The sequence below is a fragment of the Leopardus geoffroyi genome, chromosome C1 (assembly GCF_018350155.1).
Source record: "Leopardus geoffroyi isolate Oge1 chromosome C1, O.geoffroyi_Oge1_pat1.0, whole genome shotgun sequence".
Classification (NCBI taxonomy): domain Eukaryota; kingdom Metazoa; phylum Chordata; class Mammalia; order Carnivora; family Felidae; genus Leopardus; species Leopardus geoffroyi.
The window spans coordinates 152,974,018-152,989,278 of NC_059328.1; the positions used below are offsets into that span (position 1 = coordinate 152,974,018).

The following is a 15,261-nucleotide window of genomic DNA, read 5'->3' on the forward strand; positions in this document are numbered from 1 at the left end:
TGGAGTCATATCCCAATCACTGGTACTGCTGAAATTAGAGCTGAGAATTTTTGCTTTCTAGTTAGGTTCTTAAGGTTCTTTGTTACCTTGAAATTATTTCACCATCAGAAATGTTTTCTGTTGCCCAAGGCATAGTTTACTGAATATCTCCTAAGAGCCAGGGACTTTTATACATGTTGTCTCATTAAATCCTCATAAACCACCTTGTTAAAAAATGATTATAGGTGAGTCCACTAAAGTCCAGAGATGTTTGGTAATTTGCCAGGCTTGAACATGACTGAGTCAAGATTCTAGGCCCAAGTTCAAGAATCTTTCACTACCTTGCCTCAATTTCTTCTATTACAAGTCTAAAAGAAAAAAGAAATATTTCTGCAAACAATCACATATAGTAATAACCCACACAGGATAATGTATGGAGACTCTGGTTGGCTCAGTCAGTAGAGCACGGTGATCTGCCCAGCTTAGAACAACTGATTTCAAAGCAGGGATCAAAATTTAGCAAATACATATTGATCTCTTACTATATCAGGAATTTTGCTAAATTTTTGGCCGCATGAAGTACTTTCTAGAGTAATTTTACATAAAAATAAAGATATGAGCAAGAAAAAGAAACCAGTGGGGCGCCTGGGTGGCGTAGTCGGTTAAGCGTCCGACTTCAGCCAGGTCACGATCTCGCGGTCCGTGAGTTCGAGCCCCGCGTCAGGCTCTGGGCTGATGGCTCAGAGCCTGGAGCCTGTTTCCGATGCTGTGTCTCCCTCTCTCTCTGCCCCTCCCCCGTTCATGCTCTGTCTCTCTCTGTCCCAAAAATAAATAAACGTTGGAAAAAAAAAAATTAAAAAAAAAAAAAAAAAAGAAAAAGAAACCAGTAAGGAAACAAACACATTTGCAGGTAGAGTAGGAAAGGAGAACCAAATGAGTTGGGCAAGGAAAGCTGTGTTGCGTGATTTACGATCAGTCTCCACAAAGTTAAGTCATAGACAATGAAAACTTGTTAATTTTCATTAAGGCAGACTAAGATTTATTTTGTGAAGTGACTGTTTTATCTCTAATTTAGAAACGCATTGAGCCAAACAGCTCCACAGGCAGCAGAACCCGTCCCCTTGGAAAATGCTTGGTAGTTCCCTTTGCATTCCTAAATTGGTACTCCCAGCCCCAGACAGGAAGTCCCGCCCTCCACCGGAAAAGATGGAGGCTGGACTCAGAAGCTAGAGCTGGTAAGTTAAGGCCATTAAAATGGGCTTAATTGTGGTTAGGGCCTCTTGAAACGTTTATCAGCGTTATTTTTCAGGTCCGATTAAGGTAACTCCTTCACCACCCAGAGGGTACCTTTAGAGCCTCTTTGTAAGTTTAGAGGAAGGCAAATGGCTGCCTACTTCCCAGGCGGCGTGGCGCGTCGGTGAGCGTGGGTCCTGGAGAGTGGCAGGACGGGGCTTGAAGGCAGAGGGCTAGGAGGTGGGTGAAATACCTCGTTAACTTGCCTTTGAGGCAGCATGCTACGGAAGGCGTTTGTTTTCTATGATATTGAAGCAATAGGCCCAGAGTTGAGCTGACTAGTAATGACTTAGCTGAAGCAGTCCCAGAGTAAACATACCAGATTTGCTGAAAAAGAAAGATTCTGAAACATTTACCTTTTCTACCTTCTCAGTCAAGCATTTCCTGAGGATGACCCAGAGGTCTGTTTATTTTTCCAAAGAACAAAACACTGGCAGCGGGGTGGGAGGGGTGTTAAAATTTTTTTTGGTTAGGAAAAAAATTTGGATGTTGAATACTTCCTATTTATTTATTTGTTTATTTATGTTTGTATGTATGTAAATGGAGGTTGCAGAAAGACTTAAGCTCAACTCACTCAGTAACACACCTTGTTTGCCTTACCGTTGTAATTACTGCTCAAGAGAGAGACTAAGTTGCTTACTTCTAGCTCTTAGGCTGCTCGGGGGTGGCTGTTGTTAGAGTTCCCTTGAGATAATGATTCTTCTGGGTCAGTCTGAAGAAACCGTCTGCAACAATGGCAATCCCCAGGGTGACACTCTTGAGGGGGCCTAGATTCAGCTGTCAGTCACCTTCAGCCCAGAGCCATCAAATCCATTTACACAAAAGCTGGTTATCACAAACCTTTTGAAAAGCTAAGTAAAGAGGAGATTTACCCATCCTTGAATCTTCATTCTTTTTTCTTTGATTCCCTCATTTCTCTTATCTTTCCTTTTTTTCCCTAACCACCTCTGGGAACTTCTGGGATTTTTTTTTCCTTTCTTTTGTTCCACCCTAGAGCTTACACTATTGTTATCTTAAAGCTTGAGCATAAGCTTGAATATAGCTCTCAAGATATACAGAAATAAATACCTGGTACTCTTGTATGAAAACTTTTAATTCTAATAAGTATTTTTGTCTCCAAAATGGTAGGATTTTCTGGGGGTTGGGAAGGGCTTGTTTCATGCTATAATGTTGAGAAACTGAAATTCTGTGCAGTATTTTAAGTATTCCTTGAAGCATACATTTGCCTATGTGTATACAGTCATATATCCTTTCCTATGGTATACATACCTGTTTATTTTTTTTTTAATTTTTACACTCATGAGACTATAACATGAAAACCTGAATCAGTTTGCAACTGAAATGACCCTCCACAACTTCTACAAATGTGAAAAAATTATTTTGTTATCTACATATCACTGAATTTCAAATATAGCCATTCTTCATGTGAATTTTGTAACTTTGTAATTATAAGGAACCGATCTCCTTTCCTTGGGAAAAAGAAATTGTGGTCTTGCTCTCGAAATTCTGATCTTCTCTACATACATAATGGCATCATTATAAAACATTTAATTTAACGAAGTGGAAGACAGTTTTAATTAGTGAAATTGTAAATAAAATATTAGATTAAAATAGAAGTATTTTGTTTATGTGCATATGGTTGCTAGAATTAGACTAACAAAGTATCGCCTAGATAATGCCTTGAGGGAGTATTTGTGACTATAATTAGTTTGTCAGTTATAAGAAATTTTAGTGTCATAGCCACAGATAGAGGCAGCAGATATCTTAAGCATGGTTGAGATAGCAGTCCTGATGAGAAGAGCAGGTCAAGGAACATCTACCTTACGGCAAAAAAAAAAAAAAAAAAAAATAGTTGGCAGGCTGCCGCAGGCCATGCCACTAAAGCCCGTACCAATACTAACGATTCCAGTTGCATATGATATAGCTCAAGTTAGTTCAGACCCCCACCTGGTCCCTGATTCCCTTCTGGTGACTACCAAAAGAACGCCCAATATTCCATTTTGTTCATTCAACATCATTTCTTGAGCATTGGCTGCTATTTGCCAGAATGTAATAGTAAAACCTTCTTAAGTAACTTACACGTAAAGGACCAGCACCACGTAGATTTTTGAGCGTGCTCAAAAATAGACTGTCGTCAAGTAAACATGATGAAATCTTATTTCATAATCTTAAAATTAATTTGCCCATTCAGACTATGAGTGTCCCAGAAATGTTGTTAGCATTTGAGGGTATAAAAATCAACAAAATAAAGCACTTACTTAGTATAGGCCACTGTCTTCTCTTCAGCAACTTAGACCTGCACAGTTTGGTTTTTGCCTGTCTCCTGGGTCTCTTTTCTAGACACTTCATTTCCTTCACACCATATTCCAAACATGTGAGTTTTTTTGGTTTCTGTTATTTGCTTTCAGTTGTTGGAACATGTCATGTCTTATTCATCTCAGGTCCTTTGGGATGATTGTGGTCCAAGTTTATAAAATTTTATTGTATGGTTCACCCCTGTACTTTGAGGAAAGTAGAGGTAAATTATTAGCTTTTATAGTTGGATATTAGCTCTAGTGGGAGATTTAGATCATTTAATCCACTGGACTCTGATAACAGTGTATTAAACGCATGAAACAAACTCTTCATACTATTACTCATCTGTTTGAAACTTTTATTAGTTGACTTATTGTTCCTATGCCACTTTCACCATTACCACATTGTGTGTCTCAATACATATTATACAGTGTATTCATTTCCTGAGGTTGCCCTTCACCAGTTGAGTGGCTAAAACAACAGAAATTTGTTCTCTCACAGTTCTGGGGGCTAGAAACCTGAAACCAAAGCATCCGTGATGATCCACTGAGGCTCTGGGAGAAGATTCATCCCATGCCTCTCACGTACCTTACTGCGGCTGCCTACAGTCCTTGGCATTCCTTGGTTTCTAGCCACACCACTCTAATCTCTGTTTCTGTCGTTTTGCCTCTTTCTCTTCTATCTTGTGTCTCTCTTCTGTGAGTCTTCTTTAAGGACGTTTGTCATTGGGTTTAGGGCCTACCGAAATCAGGATAATCTCCTTTTCTCAAGATCCTTAACTTAATTACAGCTATAAAGACCCTTTTTCTGAATAAGGTAACATTTACAATTTCTAGGAATTTTATGTAGACATATCTCTTGGGGGACCACTATTCAACCCATTATATATGGGAATTTGTCAATTTTACATGTAACATTATTTACATGTTTTCATTCCAAAATCAAAGCACTCGGGATGCCTTTAATACAGCCTAAGTGACTAATGTATGTATCCAGCATTTAACTTGAAAGCTACATTTAATCTGTCAAATTTTATGGTTAGGAATTCATATAAAATTTTGATGACCTGGTTCTAGGATTTTAAGAGTTTTACTGAGGAAAATATTTGGGTATAGGAAATCACGTGTTCTTTGTCCTTTTCACTGTAATGTGTGTTCATTTTCATTTCATTTCTAAGAGAAAGAGGCTGAGGTAATGACTATCAAAATCAACCATATGTTACAATCATTTGTTTGAAGTGCATTGACAAGGAATTAATTAATGCTTTAATAGAAAACCACATTAAAGTGGCGCCTGGGTAGCCCAGTCGGTTGAGTGGTTGAGCTTCCAGCTTTTTGTTTAGACTCAGGTCAGGGTCTCACCTTTTGTGAGTTTGAGCCCCGTATCAGGCTCTGTGCTGGCAGTGTGGAGCCTGCTTGGGAATCTCTCTCTCCCTCTCTCTGTGCCCCTCTCCTGTGCACGTGCCTCTCTCTCAAAACAAATAAACATTTAAAAAGGAGAGAAATACGTTAGAGAAACATGCAAATTTCAGTTAACAATAATTGGGGAAATGTAACAAATATTGCATCCAGAATGGTCTTTTATATATATACTTTTTTTTTAATTTTTTATATTTAGTAGTAGCCTTACTTACAAAAGATTAGAAAGGCTAATATGTTCTTGATTGTATACATATACAATAGTTGTTGGTAGAAATAGACCCTGGTGTTTGTTAGCTGAAATACTGACAGATTACAACTGAACTGATTGGTTCTAGGGATGCTTACAGTTTTCCTCTTTTCTTCTTTCTTTCTTTCTTTCTTTCTTTCTTTCTTTCTTTCTTTCTTTTTTGTGGGGATTATGTTTAGCCAAAATTATTTTCTTAAGCAAGTATAGTAGGTAGCTGAGAATTAGAGTAACAAGAATAAGGTTAGGGAAGGAAACAGTGGTTTAGAGAATGGCATTTCAAGAAAGGAAAATGACATTGGAAACAAAAACATGATGGAATTCAAAATAGCTATATTATATGTGAAAAATGTGTGTAAAAGTACTGAAAGATAGTACCTAAATGGAAAAAAATACAATCTAATGCATTGTTTTATTAGATTGGAAATTAAAAGACAATTCCTATTTCTAACTGAACTTTGTAGGAAGTTATGGTCTTCTCAACATTACACATTTATCAAAGCCCTGACAATCCACAGCTTACCTAAACCTTTTCATTGATTACTTAGGAGCTATATGACCTAGTCAGAGAGGGTTTCTGTCTCAAGTTTTCATTCTTAACATAGGAAGAATACCTATCAACTGTGCTTTTCCCGTTGATAATGAAAAAAAGGTAGTGATTCATTTTTCCATCTGGTAGCAACCAGGCACTTAGGGAGGCATATTAACTATATCACAGCAGTAGCAATTTACCAAATGAGACTTAAGTTGCCTAGAATAGTTTTTCTTTCCCTGATTTCCGACTGTCCAATATTTGAGCTGTTAATTTACTAGGAAGGAACGATCAAATCACAGCAGAACTGTATACGGGCATTCTGGGAAATAGGCTGAGCTGAGAAAGATTTTCTGTTTAACAAGAATTGCCCATTATAGATTATTCTTAAAAGGAAAAATAGGTGATAGAGAAAGTTGAACCTGATGATATCAGAAAAGGAAAATAGAAGACTATGAGAGAGAGAGAGAGAGAGAGAGGGAACTTGAGACTCCTTGGTGCCAGCAAGAGTGAGGGAAAACACAGGGATATGTTGAAATCTCTTTTGCAGCCTCAGCTATATGGTATCAATCTATTCTTTATAACCATTTCCAACTATCTCTTTTTCTCACACACCAGCAACAGGATTTACTCGATGTTATTTCCAGAAGGAACACCTCAAGAAACACTTTCAGAAACAGTTTCTCAATTCCAGGATACTGATACTTTTACCAGCCAGAAAAGAATTTCTGAAAATCATTTCAAAGACCAAAGTTGCTGAAAATAGCAAGAGCCCTTAAAATATATATACAAATATATATGTATATACAGTGTACACACATTAACATGGATGAAGAAAATTGATAAAATAAATCGTAGGGGCCAAGAAACATCAGCATTTTACCATTTACCTTTGAACATACCTGAATTTTGTCTAAAAAACTTGATCCTCTTTCAGCTATTTTTGGAACAGTCCAGCTGTATTGAGATTCTTTTGTAGATGGGAAAGTTTTACTTGGAAAGCTAGGATGAAAGTTCTCTTTTACAAAAAGTCACTTTATTTGCCCACTGAAGTCCACTCCCTCCTAGGTTTGCATTTACTTTTTAAGGTATTTGTTCCTAGATTCTTTAAAATCGGGGGTGGGGGGGAGGGGAATAAGCTACTTGTAGAATGTGGCTTACATGAGTTCATTTGAGTGAAAGGATGGTCCTTTTTCCATTTTCAAATAATCTAATATGTCACAAGTGAGGGAATCTGCTTCTTCATCCACTGTCTCAGTGTATATAAGTGTATGTTTATGTAGGTGTGTGTCTTTAATGTTTTTATTCCCTTTTTTCCAAGGAGAGATGTGTACATTGTAGAGATTGATCCTCAAGATCATCATTATAGACCTTAAGCATGAAAAAATTCTGAAAACTCTGTTGGTTAAAATTGAAAATAAGACTCAGATCTGAGATCTTAACCATTGAAAACCTTGAAATCTCATAAATTAAGCATCATGGAGCCTGGTCCCATCTTTCATAACAGCTCTCCAGAGAAAACCTAAAAGCTAGGGCACTCTAAGATGAGCCGTGGATGATTCAGTAGGTGGCACAATTTTCACTGAGTCAGTACTGAACTGATGCCCCAGCATGGTATGAGGGGGCACTGCTCTGCTGGAGGTGTCGTCTAATGGATGAGGGTAAAACCAAGGTCTTGACCACCAGCAGTTATTAAAAATCCCATGGCACTTTTCAAAAGAGTAAAGATGATGTTAAACCCTGTGTCCTGGCTAATTTCCAAATTGGGCAATTATATTCTGCCTACTTAAAATTTCTCTGTAATTTTAGTTGGATAATATATTCCTCATCTTCTGCCCTATATGCTTTTGCTATTTCCAGCTTAGAGGTGGATGCATTTCTGTGGTGAGGGAAGTGATGCTTCTTTGAAAAATGTCTTACAAGGTCTGAGATCAGGAGATGAAAGGTACAACATCCATCTATCAGAACAGGTGCCATATTAGTTTGTTTCTCCTGTGATTAGGCTGACTATAAGAAAATTACCAAATAAGTGTCTTTAAAAATAGCCTCGTCAGGTAGTCAGAGGTGCTATGCTTGCAAAGGTTTCGAAGATGGATATTTTAATTTTATTAAGTTGTGACTAAGAAATGAGGCTTCTCTTGAAGTGAATATATTATGTAAATACTAACAATTTAAGCATGAAATTATAGACATTTAATAGAAATAATTAAATTTCCCAACATTTGCCTAGCAAAGCCTATCACATTCGCTCGAAAACATTAGTCGCGATATCATTTTCACTTATGATATATTAGAATTTTCTCCAAATCAATCATTGCTAAGAGAGAGAAGGTCACTATCAGGGAAAAAATGGAAAGCATTTCTTAAAAACTAATAATAAAATAATTGTTGGTTAGCATGGTCTGGATTTGGGGAAAACCTACAGAAAACATTCCTAAGGGAAAGGCTAATGGTGAGACTGTGGAACGCTAGACCCATGCTTCGTGTTTCCAGTTTCACTCAATACTTTGGGATCAACACATAGAAAAAAATGTCCAGTAGAAATTTAGTGCCATAGATCATAACATTTGCATTTATCTTGGCTATTTAAATGCTTAACTAGAAAATGATAAAAACCATCAACAACTCAGTTTTCTCAAGTACCAAGTATTTATCTGCAAAAACAAAAGATCAATCTAATCTTCTCTTAGAGAGTCTTACTGTGACTTTCATATATTACCTTTTTTTGTACAGAATCTTTCCAAGTAGTTTTAAAATGGTGTAACGGCAAAGGTTTCTATTTCTTACAATTAATTAATTTAGCTGTATTACAGACTTTTCTAACTTCAAGTCATTCTGCTTTACAGATGTATTAAAAACTTATCTTGTGCTTATTAATAATAGAGTTAATACAAGAGAACGCTTTGCAGCAAAAGAAAAATCCAGCAGCATGCAGAGATAGTACTAAATACTATGGTAAATAAACATAGTAATTCTGTGTGTAAATGCTATAGCTACTGAATAAAGAAACCACTTGAAAAGGAAATACCATCTTTAGAATTTGGACTTGCCTTTAGCAGAAAACATTGTAATGTTTTTAGCCTAGCTTCTCTGACAACTACAACAGACTGTACTAACAGAAGAGTTCACTTTGTAATAGAAAAAGTAGTCACTCTGATCACTTTGTCTTTTTAGTATGCAGCCCAGAGGATTCAGAAAAAGATTACATTTACCATAATTAACATATATGTAAATGGAGATCATGGCTATGAATGATAAATTTTCATAGCAATTTAAACCTTGTACAAATTAATCAACCATACAGACGCTTGATTAATGAAAGGCAGTGTCACTTTAAAATGCAACATGTTAATATATATTACTGTTATCACAGATCAAAGAATCTTTAAACGTAAACCAATTAGAACAAAGCTCAATCTACATTTTTTAACAAATTTAATTCCCATGTAATTATGATGGCAATTTGGGAGAAAAAATGTTATCCTGTTTCATATTTATTTACTAATTTTAGTGAAAAGTCATGCAAATGAATTTTGGATGTCCCATCATAGTGATTGGATTCCCAAAATATAGGATTACAGTATCATTGAAGGATAAGATGAATGTACTAAAGCAATTACAAATTGGATACAAGATATTTATACACATGTCATGTTCAATTTAGAAGTTTTCTTCTAGTTTCCCCGTTTTTGGTCTCACTGAAAGAGTTACACTAAACAGATTAAGTGCTAAATGACTGATATTCAGTCAATACAGTGTTTGAGATGAGATTTAACATGCCGCTTAACTAAGAGCTATTTTTCTTGGTCTTTGAGGAATAAAAAGGTAAAAACTCTATTGTAAATTTACTTTATTAAGAATGACTTTTATTATCATAGTGAAAATGAATGCCTAATTTACAGAAAAAAATCTTTAAAAATTTTTTTTTTTTTTAGCGTTTATTTATTTTTGAGACAGAGAGAGACAAAGCATGAACGGGGGAGGGTCAGAGAGAGGGAGACACAGAATCTGAAACAGGCTCCAGGCTCCGAGCTGTCAGCACAGAGCCCGACGCGGGGCTCAAACTCACGGACCGCGAGATCATGACCTGGGCCAAAGTCGGCCGACTAACCGACTAAGCCACCCAGGCGCCCCGAAAAAAATCTTTTTAAAAGAAATATAAAATGTATAGTTAATACATAAGTGTGTGTTCACAATATAAGACCTGGGATATAAAGTGTTTCTATAATTCTGTTTTTTGCAAGCAGAAGTTAGGCACAAAAACAAACACTCTACTTTGCAAAGTCAACGTAGATCTACGCGGATCTATTTTACAAGGGTAACCCTATAATGAGTCATTAATTATCATTCTTAACTTGGCAGTCTAAGCTGTTGCCACATTAGACCACTTAGACCAGTATATCATTGAATACACTGTTGAGAAAGAATTGGTAAAATAACAAGAAAGACAGCAGTCCGTAACGGACAGAAAGATGAAATAAATGTGACACTGAGTTCTAATAACTCTTGAGCATTTTCCGTGTGCCATATGCCATGTTAAGAACCTGGCACTTTTAAAAGATAATGCATCTATTTGTGACTTATTTATTAAATCATTTAATTCTGATAACACCTCTAAAATAGAATTGTTAGTTCTCAGAGATAGTAAGTAGTCAAACTGGACTTTTGATCTTCAGGCTTCTCGTTTCAAAGTTTGTGTTCTTGGGGCACCCGGGTGGCTCAGTGGGTTAAGCGTCTGACTTCCACTCAGGTCATGATCTCACAGTTCATGGGTTTGAGCCCCACGTCGGGCTCTGTGCTGACAGCTCTGAACCTGGAGCCTGCTTCGGATTCTGTGTCTCCTTCTGTCTCTCTCTCTGTCCCTTCCCCGCTCGTTCTCTCTCTCTCAGTCTCAAAGATAAATAAACATTGAAAAATTTTGTTTAAAAATTCAGAGTTTGTGTTCATAAGTACTATGTCACATTCACTCCCCATGACTATATACCATTATTTATCATCATCATTATATTTAGCTCCTTGAGCAATCTCACTAAAGCTATAATGCTTCTGATACTAGTACAGGGCAATACTTTGGGAATCACTGCTAACATGCTACACATTCCACAAAGGGTTTAAAGAGCACCATAGTATCATAAGCGAGGTCCAACCCAGCGTATTGGAACCATAGTAACACCTGCCTTTAAACCATCTCTCCTGGAGTAGATATGTCAGCAAAAGAGATGCATAGATAGATAAAATATTAGCAAGCATATCTAGTCATTAAATGAGCATTTAATACTTGGCGGGGATCTGTACAAAGTATTAGAGCTAGCATAGTAAATAAGACTCCCGTCCCCAAAGAGTATATCGTGTAGTGAGGCGGGCAGAAATGTAAACTGCCAATTACACTACATTGTGATAAGTACTACTTGAAGAGTAAATTATGATGCTGTGGGAGAGCACGAGAGTGCCCTCAAGGACAATAAACAAACAACAAACAAGCAAACTCTAAATGTAAGCAGTCTCGTACAGTGTGGTATATCTCCGAATTTTAGGAAAGCCTCTGCTTCAGTGTAACAGTTATGAAAGGAGTGGCTTTAAGAAAAAAACCCCAGGCAAGCCAGGAATTGCAGGGATCATAGACCCTACCCAGTTGCAGACTACGCAGTCTTTCAATGAATATTAAAGAAAGGAATGCTGATCATTATATGAGTGAAAAGAAAACGATCGTAGTTGAACCCGTCTTATTTCTCTCTCGCATTCATTAATTAAAGATTGAAGGAGTCCCGTGCTGCTATAGCCACTCTGTGAAGTCATAACGGATGCAGGCTCCTTTCCTCCAGCACAATACTTCACCACTCCTCGAATGTGGTCCTCGTTCTCAGGGTCCAAGGTGGCTGTTAGAATCTAGCTTTCACATCCATCTTCCAGGCAAGAAGATGAAAGAATAAAGGGAAAAAAAGGCTCAACCCTCTCTTGTTTTTAAGGAGAGTCTCCTGATGTATCACTGCGCACTTTCCCTCACCGCTTACTGGCCAGAACTAAATCAGATGGCTATAAAGTCAGCGGCAAATGAGGCTGAGAAATGTAGTCATTTAGATGGGTGACCAATGTACTCACCTAAAACATGAGCTTCTGTTAAGAAAGACTAATGGAAAAGTAGATATTAGGAAGCAACTGGTAGTCTCTGTCACAGTCATGAATTAGTTTTCTTAGCTCACAGAGGTGGTAATCACTATTAGTAGAGAAAAATAATATTTTATTTTTTCTGTCTCGGCCTTCCCGGCGATTCTCATTCCTTTTGAGCAGAATGAACTCTTTGCCACACCATCTGTCTTGAAGGTAGGGCCTGTCCACTGCTTTATGAGTGCAAGATCTAATCGGTAGACGTATGGTATCTTTTCATTATAAATTAAGAGTCTTGAATATGTGTGGAAAAGAACATCCTTAAGATGAAAAAAAAAAAAACAAACTTAATATTTTCTTTTCGTGACTCTTGAATGTCAGCTTACTGAAATTCTAATAGTACAGCTGTGAAGGATTTGATCATTAAATGCTTTTGCCATTCCATTCATAGGTCCTGTTCATTCTACAAATACATGCTAAGTGGCTACTGTGTGCCGGGCTCTGATCTGAGTGCTGAGGACACAGTTGAGGTGTGTCACAGAGCTTACCTTCTAATGAGAGAGGAAAGACAATAAACAGGTAAATATATAGAGACATTATAATTCCATACATTTTTAGATACTGTTATGTGAAATGGTGTCCTACCAAAATTCACGACCATAGCCCCGATACCTCCGAGTCTGTTCGTATTTAGAGACACAGCCTTTAAAGAGGTGATTAAGTCCACATGAGACCCTTTGGGTGGGACCTAATGCAACCTGACTCGGTCCCTTATGAAAAGAGATTAGGACATACAGACATAACCCTGCGTGCAGAGGGGAACTACTGTAAGAGGCGGCGAGGGGGTGACCACCTACAAGCCAGGGGGAGAGACCTCAGAGGAAACCAATCCTGCAGGAACCTTGATGTAGGAGTTGCAGTCTCTAGAATGGTGAGAAAATAAATTTCTATTGCTTAAGCCACTGAGTCTGTTATATTTCGGTATGGCAGCCCTGGCGAACCGACATAGGTACGAAAATGAAAATAAAATAGTAATGGGGAGACTGCTTAGATTGGTGGTCAAAGAAAGCATCCTTTAAGCTGAAATACAAATGATACAAAGGAGTCAGCCATGTAAATGTCTGGGGATGCATGTTCCTAGAAGAAGAGACAGCTAATGGAAGGACTCTTTTTTTTTTTTTTTTTTTTTTGTACAAGAAATAAGCTACAAGTCAATCAAGCAAGTGATCATTTTCATCATCAAAAAATTGTTTACTCAGTGTATCTGTTGATGGTGCTGTGGAAAGCATTATAGAGACAAATGTAAAGTGACACTGCAGGCCATTAATAATGCCATAATTATTATTTTACTGTGAATTATGCTGTAAATAGGCCTGCCATCGACCATCCAGTATCCAAATGACTTTACAGCTTCAGTTACAAATTTAAGGAATGTGCTAGCCATTAGCCAAACTCTCATTTTGTTCTCCAACCAGTAATGCACCAATCTTACACACATACTTTTTGACTATAGAAAGGAGCTCTTTTGGGTCTGATAGAAACATAAAATTAGAGCACGGTTCTCATTCAGGCTGTCTTCTTGAATGAGCTTTTTACTAAGTAGTCATTTGATACTTGATAATGTAAGATATTAAATGACTTCATCTTTTCTCAAAAATGCAAGTGAAAAATGATTATCCTTGTTCTTGTGTTCTTTTTTTGCCACATATTATCAACTTGAATTTTATGTCATGATTTTTGAGGTCTATTTGTTATGTAAAATCATCTCTCTCAGTTCTTACTACCATTTTTTGTTACTATTGCTTCCACTCAAATCCTGAAAGTCTTTACAAGACAAGACAATGCTTTATTGGCATTGGCAAGCATCTTATTTTACGGTGACAGACTTGAGCAAAAGAAAGCAAGCTGCAATTTAGTCCGTAATACTGTAAACAAACATTTTATGTAGAAAGGAATGAGAGCAGTCACAATGAAATGCCTTTGTTCACAGGAGAAACAAGTTGCAAGAACCAAATGCGGAGTACCTGAATATGCCCAACTAGTAACTAAACTCCTCATGGGTAAAAACAGACCTATTTGAGATGACTTGGCCACAGCTATTTGATACTTAAGAGCAATTTTGTGTATATAACATATAAGCTAGAAAATCCTATATATATTATATATATTTAACATTTTCATTGTAGTACATGTTTTTATATGTTTTTCCTCATTTTCCTTTGGTGTGAAAGGGAACATTTCTAACTTATACTTCACGTTAAAAAAAAAAAAAAAAAAAAAAAAAAAAAAAAAAAAAAAAAACTAGCATAACAACTCTAAGCAGCATTGGCTCAATTTAAATCCCATTTGGTGGTCCCAGTATAGTTTTTATATCACACAAAAAAAGCCATCGTAATTTGCATCCCATCAACTATTCCCTTAACTCTAAAGAGCTATCATGCTACTCCTAGAGTGGGTCTCTAGGGTTGAAGTCTGTTCTATCACTCCTACGCTAGATCTATTTGGTAGTAAAATCAGGGTTACTAGCCTGGTGCCCCTTACCTGGGAAAAAAAAAAAACCCCAAAAAACTCTGTATTAACCCTGTCTTCACTGTTAGAACACTGATAATAAAATTTGTCCTTTTACTCTCTGCTTTTTCTAATTCCTGGCATTCCAGAACTTGTTAGACTTGCCTTCCCAGCTTTCTTGGCAATGCTGGAGCTGGCCTGCTGTTCTGGTATTCTAAATCTCCTGCAACGTGTCTGCTTTGTGCAGTTCCTTTCTTTCTCGTGGTGGGGGTCTGTTTTGCTAATATTTTTCAAATTACCAACAGGTAGCACTCAACACATTCCTACAAATTTCATTGCTCTCCATCTGTTATTTCTGTCTTCTCTTTTCCTCTTTCTTTACCTACCCACCTATTTTGCCTGTACATGGACTCTTGGACTCTTAATAACCTCTCTGTTTTGTTTTGTTTTGTTTTTGTTTTTGTTTTTAATTCTGTTCTAAGGAGTTTCCATACCTATAACTTGAATCAGAGTAGCTTTATTAACCTAACCAGAATTACACTGGAAAGCATAACCTTTGCAAAATATCAACTATATCAGTGATTTAGAGAAGTTTTATGGGATCAAGACTGAGTTATTTAATAATATTGAGCAGCTGGTAGCCATTACTTTTAGTTCTGTCTCCTCAGTATCTATTCACAAGCCATTAAATTCACTTTTAAATTCTAAAACATATTGACATGAAAATTAGAATAATTACTTATTTATAATATATTCATAAGATCTTAACCGTCTAGATGGCATGAATTACAGGTATATTAAATCCATATTTGTTAGCTAATTTTTTAAGTTTATTTATTTTAAGAGAGAGAGAAAGAGAGCACTCATTCAAGTGGGGGAGGGGC

General features: G+C 36.9%; 1 long non-coding RNA gene across 1 annotated transcript in view; it reads left to right on the top strand.

Moving 5' to 3' along the window:
• Positions 1 to 856: 856 nt before the first annotated feature.
• LOC123598998 overlaps positions 857 to 15,261 on the top strand; it is a 44,537-nt gene continuing 30,132 nt past the window's right edge. Inside the window, exons 1-2 of the long non-coding RNA XR_006712922.1 lie at positions 857 to 1,214; positions 12,321 to 12,448. This is a non-coding gene — a long non-coding RNA (uncharacterized LOC123598998). The remainder of the gene's footprint in view (positions 1,215 to 12,320; positions 12,449 to 15,261) is intronic.